The sequence below is a fragment of the Vulpes lagopus genome, chromosome 4, assembly GCF_018345385.1.
Source record: "Vulpes lagopus strain Blue_001 chromosome 4, ASM1834538v1, whole genome shotgun sequence".
Taxonomy (NCBI): domain Eukaryota; kingdom Metazoa; phylum Chordata; class Mammalia; order Carnivora; family Canidae; genus Vulpes; species Vulpes lagopus.
The window spans coordinates 117,972,757-117,987,307 of NC_054827.1; the positions used below are offsets into that span (position 1 = coordinate 117,972,757).

General features: G+C 50.4%; 1 protein-coding gene across 2 annotated transcripts in view; it reads right to left on the minus strand.

Annotated features, from left to right (window-relative positions):
* MINAR1 (membrane integral NOTCH2 associated receptor 1) overlaps positions 1-13,055 on the minus strand; it is a 28,480-nt gene extending 15,425 nt beyond the window's left edge. For both annotated transcript variants that reach the window (XR_005987423.1, XM_041753149.1), the window contains exon 1: positions 12,926-13,055. The gene's annotated coding sequence lies outside the window, so the exon portion shown is untranslated. The remainder of the gene's footprint in view (positions 1-12,925) is intronic.
* Between the last annotated feature and the right edge of the window lie 1,496 nt (positions 13,056-14,551).

Consider the following 14,551-nt stretch of genomic DNA (forward strand, 5'->3'; position numbering starts at 1 on the left):
CAGTAAATTAATAGAAGGTCAGAAATCAAATAAAGAAGCAATGACAAAGTAAGATAAGTAAAACTCACAAGATGACAGAAATATATCCAAATACATCAAATCACAATAAATGTAAACAGGCTAAATTTACCAATTAAAAAACTGACTCTCAAATTGGATCTTAAAAAAAAAAAAAAAAAAAACTTGCAGCCAAATGCCACCTATGAGAAATATACCTAAACATGCTTTCACAGGAAGGTTGAATGTATAAGGATGAAATAAGACATATAAGCCAAAACCAAATCAAAATACAGTTGGTATTTGTTTTAGGCAGAATGGTACAATAGTTAAATATCAGAAACTCTAGAGACAAATTGCCCAAATTTAAATCCAAGCTCTTCCACTTATGAGCTGGGTGACTTAAGCATTATTAGTCTCTGTGTCTCAGTTTCCTCATCTGAAAATGGGGATGATAATAGTATCAACCTTACATGGTTGAGTTATATGTATGAGTGCCTGGCAAAGAGTAAGCAGTTTGACTATACAGATAAAGGTCAAGATAAGCAAATCCTATTGCCTTCCAAATCCCCCTTTAGTTATACATCAAGATAAACATTCACATGGGTTCATAAGGCAGCAAAACTGCTCATTCAAAATACTTTTTATTAGTAAGTACAGTGGGGAAAGAGATAAGCATGGGTTTATCATATAATTGATATTATACAGCAGCTATTGTGAATGAATTTATTTGTAGTAAATTAAAGAATGAGCTTCAAAAACACAAAAATGTGTGGAAAGGAGAGTTACAAATGAATGTGTCATATCATTGATGTAATTTGAAAAAAATTGTTTTAGAATGTTTATATAAAACAGAAAGTGTGAAAACATCTATGGAAATGAAATATGTCTGGTTTGGGATCATGGTTTCCTTTAGAGAAAGAGAGAGGAGGAAGGAAGATGTGGTGTAAGACCCAGCATTACATGCCACCTTGACATCTGGTGAAACCAGAGGGTCTCACATGACCTCCACACTCTGCTCCTGTCCAGAAAGTCCCCAGCCCAACATCCCTCCTTCTCAAGGAGATCAAGCATAGCTCCTACCTGTCCCTGCATAGCAGGTGTTGGTAACTTGCCAGCCATGGAATTATTCAAACAAGTCAATCAAGCCTCCCAAGGATCCAGGGGTCACTTCACCCTCTTGTCGCTATATCACCTACTTCCCACAGACCCAAGTTCATATCCTGTGTGCCCCATTTCATCCTCCTCTGGGCCATGAATACATGATTAATAAACCATTGTCAATATAATCTATCCAACATCAGGTGTTTGGTGCATGGGCATCCACATAGCCCTAGGAGGGAAGGGAAACCTCCCTCTCACCATTGGGGTGAAGAACAGGTGATGAAAGTACAAGGAGTGGCAAGTGGAACATGAACTTTCACATAGTTTTTCTTTAAAAAAAAAAAAAGTCATGGAAGCAAAAATGATCAAATGTGAACTCCTATTTAATCTCAGTGGTAGATGGACATCTCTTAGGTTACTTTCAGTTCTGCTATGCACTTTTAAAAATATGTACTAATTTAAAGGTAAAGTATGTTTTAAAACCTAGAAAAACAAGTTCCCACTTAAACCTGTCAAAAATGGAAACAAAAGGAAAAAAAAGGTATTTTTGTAAGTAGGCTCCACACCCAGCGTGGAGCTCAATGTGAGGCTTGAACTCAAGACTCTGAGATCAAGACTTGAACTGAGGGACATCTGGGCGGCTCAATGGTTGAGCATCTGCCTTCAGCTCAGGGCATGATCCTGGGGTCCTGGGATCAGGTCCCACACCGGGCTCCCCGCAGGGAGCCTGCTTCTCCCTCTGCCTATGTCTCTGTCTCTCTCTCTGTGTCTCTCATGGATAAATAAAATCTTTAATAAAAAAAAGATTTGAGCTGAGATCAAGAGTTGGACACTCAACTGATGGAGCCACCCAGGCACCGCCAAAAGAAAATTTTTATAAATAAGGCTATAAAGGTGAGTAACTAAGAAAATCAACAAGACTGTGTTTTGCTGTTATTCATATTCATTGATTTTGCATTTTTATGGTGAGAGAGAGGTCCTGTGTGCTGGAGGGAACACTAAAAAGTTATCTGCTTTAAGATACTTAGTTAGATGCTCTGGTCAAAATGGCAATCAATTTGGATAGCCAAATATTGAAACTTAGTGCAAAGCTCCTATAATTATAATTTGATGGATAAATCAATGGAGAATAGAAAGACAAGAAGCAGCAGGACTGACTATATGACAAAGGAAGCCTTTCGAGTCCATGAGAAAACACTGCTTTATTCAGTAGAACATAAATGCACCAATAATTATTATTGGAATAACTGGTTAACCAGCAGGTAAAAAAATTAAGTTAGCTCTCAGTCCTTGCCATACACAAAAGGAAGTTATGGAAAAAATAAAAAGAAGGAAATTTTTGTCAGGATTTAGATAATGGCAGGTCATGTAAGCATCTTCCATACAAGATTCCAGAAGTTGAAATCATGGAGAAAAAGACTGATCAGTTTGGATGAATGGAAATGACTACTTCCAATGCCAATAAACATCATGAAAATTGAAAAAAACATAACAAACAAACCCAAATGAAGAAGCTTTTGGCATCTTACTTAAATCTCTAAATACTAACAGGAAAGAAGAAGCAGTCCAAAAGAAAAAAAAAAGTCAATCTACAAAGAAAGAAAAGCAAAGAAAATAATGCATGTCATAATAACTAAAGCAAACTAACACAGCAATTTGACTACCTTATTATTTATAAATCTAAAGAAAGTATTTGAAATGATTTATGAGGTGGGGAGGCACTACAAGATGTGGGCTTTTTGCCTGATGGATTGGAAATGGTTAAGAAGGCTCATACCACTATGGGGGGCGGGGGGAATGGCTATGGGAAAGAAGGCATCCCCATGTATCACTGGAGAGGTACACACCTGTGTGACTGTTACAGGAAGCAATCAGCAGTAAAATTTAAAATGAAACTTAAAACCTAAAATGAAAACATACCTATTTTTAAATAAAACAAATCTATACTTCTAGGTATTTCTCTAAACGAAATCATCAGATACATGTAAAAAGAAAAATGCTACAGATACATTCTCCTCAATGCTGCTTATAAGAATAAAATATCATCTTTGTGATAACCTTTGTATCCAAAAACTGGTCGTGATTTCAGCGTATCACATTAATGTGCTGAAATACCATGCAGCACATTAATAAATCATGTTGCAAAAGTATATTTATTGACATGTTAAATATTAATGACATCTTCTTAAGTAAAAAAGCATGCTACTAAATGGCACATTGTAATATGATATGCAATTGTTTATATGTATACATCTCTATATACCAAAACTCATAATAATTGTCCCTGGGTGTTTTTTTTCCCCTCTTTTTGTCTCAGGTCTGTATGACTCAAATGTTCTGAATAACTGACTTTCTAATGAAAAATAAAGAGGAAAAAATTTTAGGCAGATCCCAGCAACCTAAATTGGGGAGTAAATTATCACCTATGACCTTTGGTTTTCTCTTCTAGAAAAGGAAGGCATCACTTCCTGCTCCTGGGATCACTAAAAGGGTCAAATGAGAAATCCATTTTTTTTTTCATTCAAAAGATCCTTATTTTGTAACTGGTATGTGCCAGGCACTATTTTAGCTGGTAGAAATACAGCGGGATACAGAGCAAACCAAAATAAAACAAAACTCCCCTAGTAAACTTATATTCTAGGTGGGGAGATAAGCAAAATAAACAAGCAAAACATATAGTACAGTAGAGATGCAAAGTGCTATGGAGAAAAAGAGAGGAAAACACAGAAAGAATAGGGCAGATGGAAGTCACAATTTTAAATACAATGGTCAAAGAAGTGCTCAGGGGAAAACTGCATTTGAATGAAGTCCCTGCATATATATAGAATAAACCAGGTGCCTACCTTTTTTCCATGAGGAGAAAACCAAGTGTCCAAGGCGGAGGGAACAGCTAGTGCAAAGGCCTTGGGGCAGAAGCATAAGTGGCATGTTTGGCCGGTCACGGAGGCATTTTATAAGATATGGTATGTTAAGAAATATTATGTACTAGTATATTACCTCTCACATACTATTTAGCTCCAAAATGATTACTTTATCAAAATGTCTCCAAGAATACCTTCCTAATGCTCAGGCATCACTCGTGTCTCATTTTAGGGCAAAATATTAGTAACAAGTAGGAGGTCCCTTAACTTCCCCTTTCTCTGCCTGAGATCATCCCCAGACCAGCCTCCCCTCTTTGACTTCCCAGGACGGGTGAGGCCCTGGACCAGATGATGGCGGCAGAATGGAGACATATAGACAGCATTTTCGGGGGTGGGTGGTGGGGGGAGGTGATGCCAGGGAAGCCAAAATGTTGCATAGCAGTACAAGAATCCCTTGGTTCACTTTTTACCCGGGAAAGTTTTTCCGTCCTCCCCTGCACAAACTCCCTATACTTTGTGTTAATTTGTGTTAGCTGTTTTCACACCTGCGATAAATGTAAACGTGCATCCCCGATCCCGCGTGTGGCCTCCTGACAACTAGGTATATGGCTCTGTGACTCCTGTGCCTGATGGGCTCTTGAGACCGTGTTGAACTTTTGCTGTTGTGTTTCACAAACTGGGCTCCGCGGCTTGAGTTTCAAGAGGGTAGATTCTAGGATTCAAGAAACACGGGCCATGGTGAAGATCGTGTGGATTCTCCAGAAGTCAGATGAAGCTACGCCGTGGGTCTGCCTCCCCGCACAGCTCCCTCTGCGACTCCTCTGCCTTCTCCTGCCCGCTTGAGGGCAGTGGCCACCCAGATGGCCATGGCCAGGACAATTCCCTTCGCAAGGTCCTTAACTTATGCAGGTCTGCAAAGTCCCTTCTGCCGCCGGGTACCCTAATGAAGCCTGAGGGGCTGGGGCCTGGCCACAGGCCGCTTTGGGGAAGTTCCTTCCTGAGCCTGCCACAGGTTCCTCCCCCTGGGGAACCGAATCCCCGGGCACCAGAGCCCCCGGACGGAAGGAAAGCTCACCCACCCCCCCCCCCACACACACACACATTTTCTCACATGTACAGATGTAACTGGAAGCACGACATCCTTCCCAGAGGGCGAATGCTTTGCCCTAGTTGATAAAATACGACTTGGTAAGCCCTGCCCATCAGTGGGAACTGGCTACTGATGGGCGACCGAGGAGAACAAGAATTGCTGGTGGTGTGAACAAGGACTGTCCCGGGCAGCAATCCTGAAACACGTCCTAAAATCTGGGAAATGTGGCTGGCCATGCTGCCTCATCCCGCTCCCCATTCCTGGAGCCCACGGCAGCCCCGACCTTTGGAGCTGGTACCTGCAGTGCCCTCCACCCCCTGCCAGAAGAAGGTAGCTTCTCCCCTCCCTAAGGGGTTGTTGGTCACACATCGGGGCAGCTTTCCAGGATCTGCAGGTGGCTCCTCCATCCCGGTTCCTCCAACCAGCCATCCATGACCGGCTGCAGCAACTGCATCCTTTCCGTTGATGAGACTCGGCTGCAAGCTCCATCCTGTGACTCAGAAGGTCAGCTCAAACTCAGGTCCCCCTCCCCTCTAGGCAACTCGCCACAGCAGGTGTAAAATGTGGGGTAAACGGAGGCTTGGTGCTCAGCCCAGACATTCCTACTGGGCAGCCCTGGGCAAAGCCTGGAAATCTATATTCATGAAGATCCCCGAGAGGCTCTGGGATGGTGGGCAGCTGCTTGGGGATTCTGGACGAGTCACACCGTGGTGCCACGACCTGTGGTTCTTCTTTAAATAATTCCCTATTGGTTCTGCACTTCTCAAGGAGAGCTTCCTTATGGTGGCGTGCAGAACACCGTCCCCTCCCTCAGCCGAGCTCTGAGGATCTTTTCAGTGCCCACACCATGTGGTAGACTCAGACCCAGGCTGTGGGGGTACTGAATCGTGGTCTTCTCTTCCTTCCTGTGGCTGCTGCAGGGTCAGGCTTTCCACACCCCTGCAGAGATCAGCAGGACCTCATTCCCTCCCTCACCCGATGGTATGCACAGACATACCAGGCCTAGGCCAGACACGATGCTAGTCACAGGATGACACCAAGAAGGGTGCAGTCCCATCCTTCCACAGTCTCCCAGCTCAGTGAGGACAGACCAGCAGCAGACAGCTGTCAATACAGCACAGTGCGAGCTCCCGTGGCGATGGGGACAGAGAGGAGGAGCCCACAGACCACTGCCCACACCCAGTCTTTATTTATGCCCACTCACACCCACTCTCTGCCTACCCACTGTCCACCGCACTCACTGCCCACTTACTGCCCACACACTGCCCCCCAGCCACCACGCTGAGGAAGGTCTCCCCACTCCCCCCAGCTCCGTGCTCTTCTTGGCTTCTCGGCACTGCCAACTCCCTGCAGGCTTCCGTGACAGTCATAGCCCCTCGTGCTCATGGGACACCCATCAGCCCCCACTGGTCTGTTGACCTCTCTGGCTTGTGTTCTCAGCTCTTTATGGAAGTCCCCTCAAGGACCCATAAAGCTTACACGTTTAGCTTCCTGCAGGAGGCTTTCCTGTTTTGAAATTCTCGTGTTCACAGAGGCTCCACATGGTAGCCGCTGCCCATCAGCCATGGAGTCATGACTGCTCCCGGGAACAGAAGGTGAATGGCAGGGGGGACGCGCAGAGGACAGTCCAGGCAAAGGGGACGCTGGGTGCTCAGCACTGTGCCTGCTGGTCATACTGGTGGGAAGGCCGCTCAGAAGCTCCTGCTGGCTAGGGGCATGCAGAACTCACACGCAGAGCTCTAGCAACTTCACCTATGAGCACGTCCAACAGATCCACTCTCAATGCTTTGATGACACATGTGCACATGTGTGTAGCCCGCTGGGCCAGCAGATGACACGTCACAGGTCACAGCCACACAACACTGGCCCTTCAGTTCCTTCCACAGGCTCTCTTAGCTTGGATTCCAAGGTCACGACACAACTTCTTTTTATTATGACTCCTAATCTCCCTGGTCTGTGAACACATTTACCAGATTCACTTTCTTCCCCCCAAACTATGGAGCCAGCGTGTCATGGCCGGTTCACCAGGCTCTGGGCTGTCATGGTCCTTCTCAAAAACAGTGACCTGGGTATATCCCCAAACGAGCTCTCCACCCAGCTAATGATGACAACATCCTCATGAAGTGGCCACACCCCAGTGCTGATCCCCCCTGAAGCCCTGTCTCAGTAGCCATGGGCCTTCCCGATGGGTTCCAAACCAAGGCCAGCCTTATCCTGAGCCCTGTATGCACTGCCCCTGTCACGATGGGCAGGTCCTGCTGCGGGGATTCACAGTCCCCAGACTCCAGGGACTCTAACACATCCTGTGTGAGTAAGCTAGGGTCTGCACTCCATGTCATCTGTGATCCAGGACTCAGACCGAGGGAGTGGCCAGCTTCTAGAGCTTTCACTACCAGTGGAGCAGAGGGAAAGGAGACCATGGTGAAACATCTTATACGTCTGAAAGCTCCCATGCACATCTCTCTAGCCAAGCAAGGCACACAGACATGGTTAACTTCACGGAAGCTGGAAAATGCAATCCTATGTGTGCCCAGAAGGAGAAAGTGTCCGAACATTTATGAACAGAATAGCCGTACATATATTGCTATTACCTCTTGTAGAAATCCCGTTCCTAGGTGCAATGTAATCATTTAAAAATATATACGTATTTGGTCCTTCAGGTAATCGAAATATAAACTTCTCAAATATGTTGGGCCTTCATCCATAGACCCTGACAATGCTTCAGAGCCATAAGGGTGAAATGGGCGTCTTATTTTTGAGGAAGGTGACTTTTGGATCCTACCCAAGGGCTGGGGCTGGTTTCCAGGAGGACCAATCACCTAATTTCAAGAGTTGAGACTTCCAGTCCTATCCCCAATCCCCAAGAGGGAAGAGCGGCTGGAGCTTGAGTCAATGGCCACTGATGTAGTCAATGGTGACCATGTCACGAAGCCTCCATAAAACCCCAAGAGGAGAGCTTTCTGGCCCCTTTTCAGACTGCTTCCATGTTCGAGGAACCAGAATATCTCCATGTTCCACCAGGCTGGGCCCCTAGCTCTAAAAGGACTGTAGTTCTTTTGCTTGGGACCTTGCCCTGCATCTCTCTTCACCTGGCTATTGATTAATATCTTTTAATAAACTGGTGAACGTTAACTGTTTCTGTGAGCCATTCTAGCAAATTAATTGAGCCTAAGGAGGAGGCGGTTGGGACCTCCGCTGTGTGGTCAGCAACCAATCTGAAGCACAGGTAACAACCCAGGGCTCCTGGCTGGTGTGTCAAGCGGGGATGGGGTGGGGACCGTCTGTAGGACTGAGCCCGTAAGCCGTGGAATCTGATGCTGTCTCAAGGAGATTAAGTCAGAAGTGAACCGAACCCAGGTGTCCAGGAACTGCCAGTGTGTGGATGACCCCACTCCCCACATTAGAATTCTCAAAAGCCCAGTTAACAGCTCTAACCACGTTAAGTTTTTCTTACAATGAGCCAGTCAGTGTCCTAGATGCTGGAGACACAGCAACAGATAAATCAAAGCCCCTGCCTTCCTAAGATTCACACGGTAGCAGAGCCCGACTACCAGTCACTGTTCCCTCAGAATAACTCCTTTCCTCATTCATCCAGCAAGTCCCTACTAAGCACCCTACTCACCTGCTGGGCACAGGGCCAGACCCAGGAGATTTAGGGCAGCAACAGTGAGGCTCCTCCGGGGACACAGCTAGCTGTGGAGAAGGATCGGTGCCAGGGAAACATTTATAATACAGAATGAGGTAACCACAGTATTTTGTTTCCAACAGACAGAGAGAAAATATGCCATGTTCTAGAGAGAAGCCTTCCAGTGATTCTCAAACTGTGTCCTGTGGAGCCGTTAGGGGTTCCGGAAGGGTGCCTGAGAAGTCACACCCGGAGTGAGTAGGCTGCTCCCCACTCTTTAGTCTGTTTCGCACACTCAATTGTCATAGAATATTTAATTTTATTTTATTATTTTTTTTTAATATTTTTTTTAAATTTTTATTTATTTATGATAGTCACAGAGAGATAGAGAGAGAGGCAGAGACACAGGCAGAGGGAGAAGCAGGCTCCATGCACCGGGAGCCCGACGTGGGATTCGATCCCGGGTCTCCAGGATCGCGCCCTGGGCCAAAGGCAGGCGCTAAACCGCTGCGCCACCCAGGGATCCCGAATATTTAATTTTAAAAAGAGAAAGGGGATTAATGATCTGATCCGATGTGCTCTCATTTCATGCATATAAACATGCAGGAAAGTTAAGTAACTCATCAACGTCATAGGATGAGTTAGGAGCATGCCTGAGGCTGTACCCCTCACTGCCTCTGCTCGTCTCCAAACTCTACGGTGTGTGTTCTTTTTCTTCTTTCTTCTTCTTCTTTTTTTTAATTTCAATGAACACGGAGTCTGCAGGTAAGGTTCCAAAACTACCGTCCCAATGTCAGTGGGAAAAGCTAATCAGTGGGGCTTTAGCAACAGATTTGCAAAGGGATCTGGAGCAGAGAGCAGAGCCTCCCCCTTCCTTCTCCCGGGCCAGCGGATCCCGGCCCTGCAGGCGCGAAGCCAGAGCTGCAACACTGCTTTCTGCTTCACAGTTTGTCAAGATTTGAGACAGGGCTTATTTTGGAAATCCTGAGTAAGAAGAGCCCCAGACCAGTCCTGCGTGCTGTGGACAGAAACAGGACACACAGCCTACCCTCAGTGGAGCACAAATGCTTCACAGGGAAGATCAGAGTTAATAAATACAAAGGCTTTTAGAAGCTGGAAAGTCTCATCAATTTTGCCTCTGGCACTAGCCAGGGAAAAAAGACATTCTATATGTAAAACTCAGAAAGAACATACCACCAACAAAGAACTCTTTGTCTGTCTTCCAAGTATTAAGTGCTATACAACACTTCCTCACCAAACTCATCAGAAATGCAAATAAACTGTTTGATCTATTCTTTCCCTGGCAACTGATATTTATTTTCACATAGTCCCAGATCTATACAAACCTCATCAGACACACACAATAAAAACCAACTTTATTTACCAGACATTTAAGGTTTTTCCCTCCAGGCTCCAGTAAGCTAAGAAAATCTGTAAATTTGCTCTTTCTGCAGACTGACTCCCCCTCCTGCTCCACCTTCCTCTGCTACACAAGAAGAAAGCCCATTGGGGGGTGGGGGTGGGGCGCAGTGTAACTCTCTCTACGGTGCCAGGCACCCGACACACTCTTAGTCTCTTCTCCCACTTCAACAGTGCTCGAAATACTGCAGCCAGGCTTTCAATGAGCCGGTGGCCCAGAGCTCATTCCAAAAGACAACCGTGGCCACAGCAGCCTGCCGGCTTCCACCTGCAGGGCAGGCTCTGTTGATGTCCGTGATTCCAGAGATGGGAAGGAAGGGCCCTTTACTGACCCTCTCCATCCCAAAGAGGTGATGGCAGCGGTTCATTTGCTGGAGGAAGGGGTGCCTCACTGGCCCCAAAAGCTGCTGCCAGACTCCTGGCAACTCTTCACATCATGCATAAAATCACAGCAGAGCCCAGCAATGAAGCTCCAGATCACAGCAGCAAAAACTCTGCCCCCTCCCAATGAAATCACCCCGTCCGCAAGAGAAACGGGGGTAAAGCTTTTGAAGACAGACCTCTATTGTTTATAGCAGAGACTCTGGAGCTTCCCCTTCCCTCAGGTCTTCACCAAACGTGTGCACAAGCGTTTAACACAGCTACGGTCTTCCAGCTACAATCTTCCAGTGCTGATTGAGCGCTATTACAGTTAAGCTACTCAAATGCCACCGGAAGCTCCGGGCACCCCGGGGGAGCAGACAAATGATTACTCTGGCTGGATTTGATCCCGCCAGGAATACTCGGAAGAGTGGCTTTAGCAGGGACACTGGAGCAGGTAGGGATGCTGCATATGCATGAATCACACAGTATGTGAGTGCACCCTCCCTGCCACCCAGGCCTGGCTTCTGTGTTTCCTGGCAGGTGAAGTTGAACATCCTTATCTGCCCAGGAAGAACAACGATCCCGTTCCACCTCTACGTGACTGGAAATCTCAACTGAAGAATCGGAGGCACTGGCGGGTCCACCTGGGGTTTGTCCAGCTCTCGGTCTTACTTCGCGCCTCTGATGTGTCAGGCTTTTTGCACACAGAGCTCACATATTTAACCCTGAAAATATCGTCTTCTAGAAGCGAATTTTCAGCTGTGAAAACTTGCCCCAAACTGCATGGTCCCTGCCCGGATTCCCCATCCCTCCGCCAGGTCTGGCCAAGCCCGCACCCCCCGCCCCCACCCCACCCCAACACCTTCTCCAGCCAGCCGGGAGCGCAGCGCCACGGGCCGCAGAGCTGGGAGCCCCGCCGCGGCAGGGGGCGCGCCCTCCCGCCCCGCCTCCCCCTCGCCCCGCGCGCGGCGCCCCAGCCGCCGGCACCCGCGGACCCCGGGCCGGCACCTCCCGCCCGCTGAGCCCCCGCCCCGCGCGTCCCGGGCTCTCCGAAGTTACCTCCGAGGCCCCGCGGGGCTCCCGTGCTCTCCGGCGCCGCTGCGCGCGGCCTCCCACGCCGCGCCCCGGGAGGGATCGAGCCCGGCGCGGCTCCGGGGCAGCCCGAGGTGCGTGCCGGGGGCGGGGGCTGCGGGTCCCGCCGCCCGGCCCGCGAGGAGGTGGGGGCCGGTCCGACCTCAGGCGCGCGGCGGCCCCCGGGCTGCGGGCGGGGTCGGGGCGGGCGCGCGGCGGCGGGGGCGGGCGCGCGGGCTCCTCCGGGACGGCGGGCGGCGGGCGAGGGCTCGCATGGCCCCGGGCGGCCCGGCCCCGGTCTTTTGTCTCGGCCGACGCGCCGCGTCACGGGCGGGGGGCAGCGGGCGGCGGAGAGCGGGGCGCGCGGCTCTCGGGGCCCGCCCGGGGCGCGCAGCCGGCAGGGCGCACGGCGGGGAGTGCGCGCGCCCCGGGGACGGCGGGGCGGGCTGGGCCGGGCCGGGAGGGGCGCGGCTGGAGGCTGCGGCGGGCGGGGGCGGGGGCGGGGGCGGGGGGCGCCGGCGTCCTCGGGCCGGGTCGCGGCGGGCGCGGGCGCGGGCGCGGGCGGGGGGCCGCGAGCGGAGGCTGCGCGCTGGAGGCGGCCGGGCGGGAGCGACCAGCGGGGTTCGCGGCTCCCGCGCCCCGGAGCTGAAGGTGACTGCGGCCCCCAGCGGCCGAGCGGGGTCCCCCGCGGCCTCGCCTCCCCCCGGGGCGCCGGGCTCGCCCTCTCCAGGCTCCGGCTCCGCAGTCTTCGGCCAGGCCAGGCCAAGGGCTCCCTTCGCTCCTGGCGGGTCTTGGCTTACTTGGTACCCAGGTTGGAGCCTGGAGGTCCTGTGACCACCCCCTCCCCAAACACGCACACACATTCACACGCACACGCGAGCCCCCGGAACCCCGGCGGGTGTGCGGAGATGGGCCCGGGCGGCCGCTGGCAAGTCGCGGTGCGCGCCGCAGTGGGGCCTCGGGCGCCTCCATCCGCACAGCCCGCCCCTGTCCCCGAGGCGGGGAGGCTCGCATGCGCGGAGTTCTGGTCCCCCCGCAAGGAGAGCACCAGGGGAGTCCGAGTTTCAGGCCCGTGGGACGGCATTGCAGACGGAAACGCCCCCTCCCCAAAGTCCGGTACCTCGGCGGCCGGGCCTCTCCCTGGGCCGCAGGCGGCGGCTCTCCCCGAGCGCGGCCGGGATGCCAGCGCGGCGACTGCTACCTGTGGTCTGAGCCCGGCCCCGGGGACGCGGGGGACGCGGGGGACGCGGGTCGCCGTCCAGCCTCCGCCTCGCGCTGCCTCGGCGTGGCTGCCGGCGCTGCTCTGGAAGTGGACCTGCCGACCCGATCCGTGTGGCCGGGAAGGGCTGGGTTTTCCCAGAGCTCCTCTCCGCTTGAGGTTTTAAATTTATTTACCTTTGGAACCTTTTTGCCAGGCAAGTGCAAACCTCCCCTGCAGAGAGAACAAAAGGACTTGAAGGCGGGAGGTGGGAGTCGAGTTCCTGCCATTCCTTCCACCTTGCTCAGGGACTAGAAATTCGGCAGTACTACTGCCTCTGTCTTTTGTCTGAATGTGGTTTGTGGCCAAGAAAGGCACAAACCCAAAGAATACGGGGTGCCAGAGTGAGGAGTCTGGTCGTAGCTAAGGGGATCTGGAGCTTCCCAGGGGCCTCCTACCCTTTATGTTCAGAGGACAGGTTACTTGAGACCTAAGCAAAATACCGCTCTATTTCTCCCCAAAACCAGAGTGGTGGCCCCCACGTGGAGCAGTCCGACCCGACAGGAAGTTGTGTGGTGCCTGCCTCCCCTTGCTCTGAGTTCTACTTTCTCGTTCTCCCTGCGGTTTCTCCACGAAGTATCACCACAGAGGTTCGAGGAGGGAAAACCAGAACTTCCTAAAGCTCAGATTGAGCCAAAATCTGCTTTTTCCTTATACTGGTTCAGCTGAGGAAGGCTAGAGGTTCACTCCATTTTTTTTTCTTCTAAAAAACCATTTTGGATAACGATGTTTTAAATTTAAAGCAGCATAAAACGAACCAGCAGAGTATAGCTCTCTGACGCTGAAATCACTGGGCTCCAGCCAGGAGTTTGCTAGTGGTGGTCATAGTCACAAAGAACTCAACGTACTGTCCCTTCCAAGTCCTGATTCCTGATTCCCCCAAGCCTGTCCCAGGAGGCCTCCCACTTTCTGTTTGGCTGCTAACTCTCCTCCAGAGAGGACGGGTGCAGTAGCACCTCAGCCAGCCGCTCCCCACCCCCTCCCCATCGCTCTCTGGGAAGTGGCAGTAATTCTGTGACTCCCTTTCCTTCTGTGCACTCACAGTGGATGTCCTTGTATCCACCCCATCTCGCCCACCTAGGAAAGAGGCCTCATAATCCAGAGTCATTTCTCTGCACCACCCACTGTGCCAGAGTGCCACTAGATCACACCCACTTATCTATGGACCCAACGCAGAAAGGTTGGGACGAAATGATGGAAATTCATGCATTCTATTCCCAGGATAAGCTAAGGTCTTTTTTTGTTTTAGGGTTGTGTGGTTTTTTTGTTTTGTTTTGTTTTTTCTGGAGAACAGAAGGAGACGGGATGAGATGGAGGACAGAGCAGCAGACATGAACACAGGATGGGATCAGCACCCAGCAACCCTGTGGCTTTCAGCCCCCACCCTGATTCTACTGTGTCCCTCCCAGACCCCTACGTCCCCCCACATAACACCATTCAGAAACAGGAGAGGACCCAGTGTGGAATAAGCCAAACAGCACTGAATTTGGAATCTGAGGGCCTCACTGTAGACATCTGCTAAGTGGTATGAACCACCTATGTGATCACAGACAAATTACGCCACTTATCCTCAGTCCTTTAACACTTGAAATGCTGGGTTTTACTTATGCTTAATATTTGGACTGAGACACATGGATGGTTTCCATCATACAGAATCCAAGCTTGATTGTGAAGCCCCAGTGAATCTGTGGGGAGCAATGTGACCCGGTCTCAGTAAAGTGTCCCATTCAATGAAATACAGTCCAGTGGCCAAAAGAGAAGTA